This window comes from Ursus americanus, chromosome 14 (genome assembly GCF_024610735.1).
Source record: "Ursus americanus isolate L20-20 chromosome 14, mUrsAme1.1.p, whole genome shotgun sequence".
Taxonomy (NCBI): domain Eukaryota; kingdom Metazoa; phylum Chordata; class Mammalia; order Carnivora; family Ursidae; genus Ursus; species Ursus americanus.
The window spans coordinates 20771948-20782354 of record NC_142140.1 but is presented as its reverse complement, the minus strand read 5'-3'; the positions used below and the strand labels follow the sequence as shown (position 1 = coordinate 20782354).

The following is a 10407-nucleotide window of genomic DNA, read 5'->3' as shown; positions in this document are numbered from 1 at the left end:
CTCTCTACGGACCTGCTCTCAGTCCCCCAAGTTTGCTGTGTTCCCTTCTGGGTCTCTCCTGAGCCTTTGTTCATGACATTTCCTCTGTCAGGCAGTATCCCTGCTAGGCCACAATGTCAGGAGAACAGGACCTATGTGTGATTTTGCTCCTTATAGCATTCGTGTCATGCCTGACACACACTAGGTTATACCAAGAGGAAAAAATCTCTCCTATCCCCCTTCACAAAGATGGCCACATTCTAACCCTCAAAACCTGTGACTACGTTACCTTGCCCGGCAAACAGGCCTTGCAGGTGTGGGTAAGCTAAGACTCTTCAATTGGAGAGAGCACACGGGATTATCCAGGTGGGCACAGGCGTCCTTATAAAGAGAGGCTGGAGCGTCAGGGGCTCAGTTATGACCGGCAAAGTCAAGGCTGCAGCTTTGTGGGTTCAAGAGCCAAGCGATACAGGAAGCCTCTGGAAACTGGGATAAGGCAGAGCAACGGATTCCTTTGTGGAGTGTCCAGAAGGAATGCAGCCCCGCCATCACCTTGGTTTAAGCCAGGCGAGACTGATTTTGGAATTCTGACCTCCAAAACTGTAAGCTTATGAATTCGTGTTTTTTTATGCCCCTAAGTTTATAGGAAACTAATAAGGTATGCTCGTGAAATATTTATGGAACTAGTAAAGAAGTGAGTGAGTGATAGTAAGGATTCATTAGTAAACAAGGGAGACCCAGAAATCTTTATTTCATAGTCTGATTGATGTAGACATAAGCAAGTAATTACCAATATGCTGAGATAACAAAAAAAACTGGACTGTAGATATATGCAGAGACATTTCCATCTCTTGCCTTCTTGAATCTTTTGCAGCTGGTAGTGTGTTAGGATGACCTCTGAGGTTGCATGCACGCTTAGTGGGAACGACCACTAATGGCCTTGTCGGTAGAGAACGGCTGCCTCTAGGCCTTGGGTTTACTATCCATGAAAAACAGAGGGCTAAGTCATCTTTGGTTTATTCTTTAATAGCTCAAACAACTTGAATTATTTTATATTATCAAAAACACATGGGTGAGACATTCCCCCTCCCCCCCACCAGGGACTCCTTCAGGCTGACTTGCCTTCTGCAGGCCTGGGTTCGGGCATCTCAGAGAGCTTGCGTCTCAGATGCTCCTCCTAAGGAAATGGGAGGGGCAACCAAACAGGTTTCTTCAGATTTGCTAGAACTAACCTGTGTGCCAACGTGGCGGCCTGGCCTGCTTTCTAAACATGCGCGATTGCTCTGAGCTTTTGTCATTCTCCTGAGTGGAGCTGACACGGTTTTGGCATCAGCTTCACAACTTCACTTTGTGCCATCAGGCAGCACCGAATCATTGTCTCAGAATCACTGTGACAATCGGGAGTCACATTCAAGTGACAAGGAAATTATTGCTGGAATAAAAAAAAGTTGAGGGAAGTGATTATTGTGTGTTCTCATTATCTGGCTTTCAAACTTAAATATTTTGGCCATTAGGAATCATTTATTTTTCAAAACAAATTGAGGAACCTAGACTACATTCAAAGGGGGGTTTCTTAGAAACTAGATTTTTTTTTTTTTTTTTTACCTTTTAATGAGACACTTAGCAAAGATGAGTAGACACTGTCAGCCTTTTGAGACTGCTCTGTCAGAGGTTGAGGAAAAGTTAGTATTGAGGAGAAGGGGGCATTTCAGAGTCAAGAAAGGGTTACTTTTCCAGAACTATCTGGCCATCCTGTATTCCTATGTCTGTTGATCTCCAAACACTCATAATCTCCTAAACTCTTTAAAGGTCAACCTGATTTACTTCTTCACTCTTAGAGCCCCAGTGCCTATATTTCTGTGTTTGTGTGGCTGGACAATCTGAATATTGCTTCGGACCCTCTTGGCCTTTGGGTCTGACTTTCTTTGCTCGGAAGGGATGGCTTGACCTTCATGTCTCAAACATGCACAGATTGACCCTGGTAATACTTGAAGCTATGGTAGAAATGGCTTCTTGTATTTTCAATTTGAACCTGGTTTTTTATATTAAACACAACTGCAGTATTAAGTAGAATCTGAAATACAAAAAGAGAAAAAAGAAAAGTAAATATATACTTGGAGACCACCAATACCTCACTGAGTTTTTTTATGTCTGGCTTTTACCTAAAAACCTCCAATCTCTCCTATGCATTTATGGTACCATGGTGGAAATAGTTTGAAAAACACTGGTAACTCTTTGACTCAATGTAATGTGATTATCGATGGGCTTCCTATCTGTGAAGCCCTGAAAAATGAAAACTCTCTAATCTCCATTCTTCTACAAAATGGCAGTAACGATAGTACCTACTATAGTGTTAAGAGTGATACCTCATACGTAGGAAATGTTGCATAAAGCTTGGCTGTGGCTCTTGTGGTTGCTCTTAATGTTTTGTTGTTGCTGTTTTGTTAGAGCCTTTGTGACTGTTTCAGGAACGTAGGGCAGTAACCACTCTCTAAAATAGAACAGCTCTGAAATACAGTTCCTGTTCTTTCCATCTCCCAGATAGGAACATCATGATTTGGGGTGTTAAAACTGCTATTCTGATGGTTCCAAGGCTGTCCCATCTACCATTGGTCTTCCCTCAAGGAGAGTCAAAGGATGGCTCCAATGTGTCCCGGCTGGGTACCAAGCAACTCGGCCTTTCTATTCTGTATTGCTTCACCTTCTGCCTTTGCCACGTTGTGCTAACACAGGAAGCCAAAGCATGAGCAAGAAGCTGCAAATCAAATCTTTCATCCATCACGATGGTATCTGTAACTGAGCTTTAAGACTGGTTTCTCCAGGCAAACAAAGAATGGAGCTTGTGAAGCATGAAGAGGGAAATACTTAAAACCAATGAGAGTGTGATTTGGAAACATTAGCATCAATCTTTGTTGTTAGCTACTCCGTGTCTTATATCACCATTGCATGAATGGTATTTACTATAAACAAACCGTTGTTTCCTCAGACCCAGCATGCTACAAGAATATTTTAAAAAGAGGTTGCTTTCCCATAGTACCAAGGCATGTCAGGAAGTTGGGGAAATCCTGATGTTCCTAACCCTTTATTTTAGCTGTTTGTTCTATTTCAGGTAAAACCCACATCTCCAGAAAATAAAAGAATAGGGAGGTCCCGGAAGGCTTGCATAATTTGAAACACATAATTTAGACAAAATATCCCGTAACAAGTGCAAAACACATTACTTTCCAAGTATGACTTTATCGGTGTTTTACTATGACACATTTTCTTTTAACTATAAGAACGGAGATTTGCATTAAAAGACTACCAAGTGTAGATGTTCAAGTTGTGACTATTTTGTTCTGAGACGAGCAGGCATGAAGCTTGAAGTAGGGCACCAAGAAAGGGATGACCAATGAAGGCCTGCAGGACAAAACCATGGCCATTTTCAGTACTGTCTCCACCTGCTTTCCCACTACGATGGCAGAACAGAGTACTTGGAACAGAGACCACATGACCTGCAAAACCTAAAATATTTCCTATCTAATAGGAAAAAGTTTGCACGACTTTTTGTAGAGGTTGCATGCCAGTAATCAGGTTTGTCTTCCAAAGCTAGCATAGACTGTAATTTCGCTCAACTGACTTTGGAGCTCTAGGCTTCAGGTTGCTCACATGTAAAATGGGGCTGATGATTGTAGTTGGTTTCTGCGGCAAAACGTGGCAATGAGATTAAAAACAAGTCCATGTACATCAGATCGTAGCCAGAGGACTTCTTTCATAGAATGAATAAAATGTTAGGTCTAGGGTCCGGTATAGTGTCTAATAGAAAACTAGAGCGAGGGAACTCCTTGCAGGATTTGGAAATAAGACCTCGCTCTGTGAGGTTAAAAGGCAAGATAAACACAGAGTAGATCTGGGTAGAAATATGGCAGATCTCTTGAAGACTCAACTGGCACTCAGCCAGCAAGGCTTACACAGATCAACATATTTGAGGGAGGAATGTGTCAGTCAGGAAACAGAGGGTTTGGATTGGAGTTGATCTGAAATCAAAGCCAAGAAAAAATGAGCATCTGGACATGAAGCCCTGACATTGCCCGTCCCAGCTTTGCCTATGGAGGAGAGGGAGTCTTCCTATAACTGAGATTCTTCTTGCACTGAAGTAAAGCTGTTCCCAGCATGAAGTTAGACGCGCTGTGTTTGCTTAGTCTGATACCATTAAATAGGTGAATATTTGCACACCAAGCAAGCTTCTTATTCTGATGTAGCTTCTCAGCTGGTTCTACCAGAAACTAATAGTCTTACCCTAAGTACTGGATAGTATTTGGGGACCCATGAACCCCTTTAAATGGTATGAACTCTCAATAGTTAGCATACCTTTTTTTTCTAGAGAGAGTATCCAGAGCTGTGCTCTGGGTCTCAAAAGTTGTGATGACAAAAAGTTAAGAACCTGCTGAGCCCATAAAATGTGGGTCCCATGTGAATTATGTCTCATGTAAACTAAAATTTTTTAGCTTTATTAATGAGCTTTGTTGACATAGATTGTGCAGTGTACAGCCGGCACAACCACACATGGTTGCCCTACTTGATAAATAGGGCTACTGCCTGGCAAGAGAGAGGTACGAGGAAAAGAAAGATCTGTGGGTTAACCCTTAGACCTTGATAAATTTTCTTAAGATTATCTAAGAGTCAACTGCCTTGTCTAAGGACCAGCAGGCCTTTCCTAGAAATTCTTCTTATCACTGTCACTGGCTGGAAGTGCATCGTTTAGTTTGTTTTGAATCTCCTTTAGTAAGCTCTATTAAAAAAAAAAAAAAGAAAGACTTAATTAACAATCTAAGGCACATTTAGTAAATTGGACTTGATTTCAAGTTTTTTAATGCGTTCCAACCAATTTTATACTTGAGCCTGACAAAGGACCAAAGAAAAGTGGGGGAGGGGAGGGCAGGTTTCTCTGTAAGAGCCCTGGCAAGAACTAGAAACGTTTCATTTATCTCAAGGAATAATAAACAATGGCTAGAAAGGTATGGCTAATGAAGTGAGAGGTTTACAGGTTCAGCTGAGTGCATCCACACCGGTGAGGCTGGCCGGAACCTGACTGACGGGTTGTTTATGAATGCACGTAGATTCTGCAAAGCACACACGAAAGAAGCCAAACAGCTGTAACCTGTCCTTTATGAGACCATTGGTTTGTCTGAGTTGAGGTAAATACCAGCACATTGCATGAGGTCATTGAGATACACTTTATACTGAGTATCTCACGGGAAGTTCCTTGGACATCTCCAGGACAGGAGGGACCCTGGAGGCTTAGTATATGGTGTATCGGAGAAAGTGGTAGGAAAACGGGCTGAATTTTCTCAAGCAGGTTTTCTAATATCAAATGAGAACTTGATTTGAATCCCCTGGATCCGTGAGGTGAATGTTTCTTTATTCTGTCTTGAAGGATCTCTGGTTGAGGCTTCTCAGAGCTCTGCTCCTGACCAGTGGGGTTCTGCATTATACTCCAAACAGCACGAACATTCTAGAAGGCCACAAAGCCTCATTCGTTCATCTTGGACCAGTGGGACAAATTCTCCCCTGCACGGTGGGGTCGCATGGAGTAGCTGCAGGATACTCTCTCTGCTTTGTGTCAGGTGTTTCTGGGAAGTGGACTTGGAAATGACTTAAGTTCACATCCAGCTTTGCTGATTCCGAGCTGGGTCCCCAGTTAAGTCACTGATGCTTACTGCGTAGAGTTGGGGAATGTCGTTCTCTCAGGGACATGTGTCCTGCTGAGATGGAAGGAGTGGTTCTCAGGACTCTGTCACAGCACAGTATTTGCATCTTCTATTGTCAGTGATCACCGTCACCCTTAGTCCTCTTATTCCAGCTCAACAGCCCCCTTTCCCCCCAACTACTGCAAATCATTAGAATGGGTGCTTTTGCCAAACAGCTTCTAAATTACTAAGTATAAGCTTGCTTTAGCAAGCAAAGGAAGAAAATCCTGGACCATGAGCCTTCAAACACCCAGATCAGTCCTATACATTGAAGCTACCCTGCCTCAAAGACGAATTTTACAGGTTTTCAGGGGCAAGAAAGAAGTTAGAAGCTACCTCGGGGCCCTAGGGTTCCAGACTTGGTTTTGTATCCCTACTATGCTAGCTGGTGGTTAGTATGCAGAAGAGAGGTTTCAGAGTTCAGCTTATGATGATGGTCTCTCCTTGAAAAGTTAAAATATGCCAAATTGAATGGTTTGCTTGAGCATGTATCCTGTTAAGAATTTCAGGCAGGTTTCAACTGGTCAGGACCTGTGGCCTCGAATATTAACGTTGAAAGACCACTGCCTAGAGGTCTGGCCCTCTGTTGTGTCTTTTGTCTGTTTGTCCTTGTAACAGTCTAAATTGGGTCCCTTACCCTCATTTGGTAACCCAAAACTCAGAGGTGTTAAGCAACGGGATGAAAGTCCTCACCTACAAAGCGTGACCGTATCTGTAAAGCACAACACTGTTGCAGATGGTCAGTCCCTATTCGCTGCTTCTGCTGCTGTTAGCATCGTTACGGAGGGTAAACCTCGATTTACACTCAGGTACACTGCGGAACCTGTGGTCCTAACCTCTATCCACAGAGTGCTTCCAAAAATGTTTCAGTTCGGACCATTACCTAAATTTGTCACCCCAATCAGAAGCTGTAGAGCTAATAGCCATTAAGACCCAGGTGCCCCCAGTAAGTGATCAGAGTAAATAAACAAATGAAGGATCATCTGCCTCTACAGGTGCCCTGTTGAGAGTGAGGCTTGAGGCCAGAGCGGTCGCTGCTCGGACTGGTGGGTCCAATGTGGGGGAAGGAGGCCCAGCAGTATGGGAGGGCTGAGCCCCCATTGCAGGGTGAGGGGACAGGAGCAGTTCAGGTTTTAAATGGGGAGTCCCTAGAGTTGCTTCTACCTCTCTGACACACCCCCGCCCAAACCAGCAATAAATATGCAGGTCTAGCAGCGATTGAGCTGTAGTCTGAAGGATCATTGACAGTGCCTTGACCCCTTCCCTACTCCTTCTTCAAAGAAGTACTGGGAGAGAGAGAGGGATGGGCATTTGGAGGAATGTGGGTCTGTCTGCACCTGCTTTGTCTATACCACCCAAATACAGGGACCTTCCTTCCTACCTAAAGGCCTGCTGTTGAATCCTCATGGTCACTTCATGGAGGAGCATAGAAAACATTTCTTCAGCTCTACTCCCCAGTCCCAAGATGGAAAAGCCTTCCCTGCACATGTCTAGTTGACTCTATAGCTTGAAGGATTTTTCTGACCTATAGTGAAAAAGGCAGAAACATTTTCTGACCTATAGTTAAAAGTCAAAAAGTAATTTTTATCACAAATCTTATCACAAAGCACAGATCCAAGAATACTGCTGAATGCTAGCAAAGTGCTGACCACATTGACTTACTACATGTAGCCAAAATCTCTGCCAGCATCAAGAATAATTAGAAAAAAACTCAATTCTGGCTGTAATAAATAATCCACAAAGGTTCATAGTTAGTGTACTGTCTGAGGTAGAGTTCCTTTCTTGCAAAAATGGAAAACTGGATTCCAGTTAACAAAAGCAGAAAAAACACTTGTTAGGAGGAGTAACCATTGGAATGCTCTCAACTGCAAGGAAAGGAATCCTGGACTATTAATGCCTTAAACAAGTGAGGGTCTGGTTTTTATTGAACAGCAACAAGACTGAAAGGAGATACTCTTTGGAATTGGTTCGATGGCTGGACACTGTAAGGACTGGTGCTTGTGAGTCTCTTGGCTTTTCTCTGATGATCACAAAATGGCTGCCAGCAGACAAAATTTCATCTACCTTCAAATAGGAGGAAGAAGGAAGGGTACCAGCTGTCCCTGTTACGTACATTAAGAAGGTAGATTCTGCTTGAGTCTCACTGCCCAAAACTGTGTTACTTGGATCCCTGTTCCCTAGTTCTAAGGAATGCTGGGAAAGTGAATATTCTTACCCTCTAAAGGGAAGCAGGCACATGACGGGGTATTGGAAATCAGTAGTGGCCCAGGATTTCTCAACCTTATCAACACAGATACTTTTGAACCAGGTAATTATTTGTTTTGAGGGTAGTCCTGTGTATTGAAGAAGGTTTAGTAGCATCCCTGGCCTTTACCCTCTGGGTACCAGTAGTCCCTTTCTCCTCCACTTGTAACAACTGAAAATATCTCCAGACCAATATCCCCTGGGAGGGCAGAATCACTCCTGGTTGAGAATCACTGGCTTAGTGTACCCACAGCATGTGCCACAGACTGTAGGGGTATTCCGAGAATCGGACAAAGTGAAAGAACCAGAGTAGTGCTTAGGTTCTAGGCAACCGGACCCAGGAGACCATCTCTCCCAGACAGTTCCCTTAGGACGAATTCACTCTAATCACTTTGAGTGTTTAAGACCTAAATCCCAAGGAAAGAGAGAAAGATCTGCCCGGGATAATAAGCCTATCCTCAGTGAAGGAAGAACAGGGCACTCTGATGAGCAGTTCCACCAAGACTGTAGCCAATGCCGAAGGGATCTTCCCCTAGCTATTACTGAAAGGTGGTTGGGAGTAGTGGGGGATGGAGTGGGAATGAATGCTAGTCAGAATACATACACACATACACACGATGAAATGACTCAGGAAAACTGATCCTATTTCTGACTAGTAGCAGAGTTCCTTGTGTTCGTTTGAGGGGAAAAAAACACTCTGAAAAACAGTTTTGAGGAACCATCCAGAGTGCCGTATGACTTTAGACCAATCACCTTCTTGGAGTCTCTCACTATTGTGTAAAATAAGGGTTTTAATCAAGGGCTCTCAAGGATCCCTTCAGGCTTTCACACTCAGCATTGCGGCTTCTAGAAAGTGACTCCAGCTTCTTCCTGCCTCTCATCCATATGCCCTAGCTCATTTCCTCTCCCAAAGCCACACCTCCATGACCAAATAGAGGCTGTCACGTAGACTTACCCCACCCCGATGAAGGCTATTCATCGGTTTTTCATTTTTTGTTTATTTGGTCTCATCTGGGACTTAGTGATGCATCAAACTCTGAAAATGAATCGCAGATCAGCTCTTGGGCCTCTGAGGCCCTTGTAGGATTCTGACTAGAGAAAGCAACCTTCCTCTGTGTGGTTGGCCCCTGTCAACAGATTCTCAAATGAGGATGATGGATTTTATAATAGAAAAGCCCATTGTGGTCCTGTTCTGTAGTTTCAGTGTTACCTTGTTGACTTACTTAGTTCAGTGGTAAAGAAGAGAGGGATTGGAGCAAGGGGTGGAGGGAAATGGGGATTAAAAACGTAAATATGTGATTACTTTTAATGACCTTATTACTCAACATCAAATCTGTTTGTATTGACAAATAAGTATGCAAATGTTTATATCAACACTCACTTCATTAAAATAGTAAATGGTTGAAGTTAATATTAGTGCAGCATTGAAATCTTGAGTGATTTTGATTACATAGCAATAAGCTACTGATGAGTATCATTATGTACCAATCATACAAAAATGAGCCACCGAAGGCCATATTTCCAAAATTGGGTTGAGCAAGTACATCTACAAAAACAGAGACATACACTAAGTGCCAGAGACTGTCTCTGTCTTCCTATCAAAGCATAGTTTGAAGATACCAAATGAGAAATGTACATGTGTAAGAATGTAGTTGGACATGCAGTTATGCAATCAGCGTGCCCAGGAGACGTTTATGCAGGTGTCTTAGACTCCAGAGACCTCTCTACTGTTCATGTACCACTGCATCTCTATTCCCTTGGTTTCCCTCCCACCAAAGACCATTTGTAACTTAAGAGACCTCGAAAAGACCAGAATCTTCATAAGGAAGGAGGCGTGGTGTGTGTGATTGGCTCTTGTGTGGCACGTAGCTGGGCTTAATGCTCCTGCAGGAGCCCAGTATGTGGGCTCAGTTCTTCAGATCTGTTACTTCTCAGGCTCTGTATTTGCTGAACACACTTTACCATGCAGGTGTGAATAAGATAAAAACCAACAAGAAAAGGGAGTTGAAAGCTATCAGAAGTCTCCAATGGGTGCCCAGATCAAGTCGTTTGTTGAGCATATTTACAGCTGAGCTTTTCTTAGTCTTGAAAAAGTTGGCTCTTGAACCTTCATTGCCACATGTTTTAAATTTTCAGTGAAGCCCAGGAAGAGTAGAAATCCTTTGTATTAGTGAAGTGCTGAGTTTTTCATGGAGAAATGAATCATAAATAGGTCTTTATTCTATAACCATGAACATCTGATCGGGCATTGTTGAGCCCAAGGTCAAGTGTTTATTGAGTACATACTATAAAGAAGGTATTCATGAAAGTATCTGTGATTAAGCTCTGTTTCCCAAGAGGGTCCATTTGAGTTGGCAGGGAGTAGGTATCTTTGTACAGGTAATGATTAAATTGGGTCCTAGAAGCTAACAATCCAATTGATGACATAAATGGAGAGGGCTGCTATGACCAGCAT

General features: G+C 43.0%; 1 long non-coding RNA gene across 1 annotated transcript in view; it reads left to right on the top strand.

The window, feature by feature from the left end:
• The first annotated feature begins 414 nt into the window (after positions 1-414).
• LOC148108918 (uncharacterized) overlaps positions 415-10407 on the top strand; it is a 95257-nt gene continuing 85264 nt past the window's right edge. Inside the window, exon 1 of the long non-coding RNA XR_015726634.1 lies at positions 415-581. This is a non-coding gene — a long non-coding RNA (uncharacterized LOC148108918). The remainder of the gene's footprint in view (positions 582-10407) is intronic.